Below are 283 nucleotides of genomic sequence, written 5' to 3' on the forward strand. Positions count from 1 at the left end.
TATATATACACGCACACACATATGTACATAAACGTACACATGTGCATGTATAAGTACATGTGTGTGTGTGTGTATATATGTGTGTGTGTGTGTGTGTGTGAGGAGCTCTGGTGTTGGTAGCGGTGTGTTGAGGCGCCATAACTAAGCGACCAAAAGACACTCAGTCACCTCAGCATACAGCTGTGAACAGCTGAAGGTGGATTATTGTAATTTATGTATCTGAGTGTTTTAAGACGTACATGCACACACACACACACACACACACACACACACACACACACAC

At 43.1% G+C, this 283-nt stretch overlaps 1 protein-coding gene across 1 annotated transcript in view; it reads right to left on the bottom strand.

Moving 5' to 3' along the window:
- Window positions 1–283, bottom strand: part of LOC106874103 (protein rolling stone) — a 95,758-nt gene that overhangs the window by 5,468 nt on the left and 90,007 nt on the right. The gene's annotated exons all lie outside the window — the stretch shown is intronic.

Source organism: Octopus bimaculoides, chromosome 15, assembly GCF_001194135.2.
Source record: "Octopus bimaculoides isolate UCB-OBI-ISO-001 chromosome 15, ASM119413v2, whole genome shotgun sequence".
Lineage (NCBI taxonomy): Eukaryota > Metazoa > Mollusca > Cephalopoda > Octopoda > Octopodidae > Octopus > Octopus bimaculoides.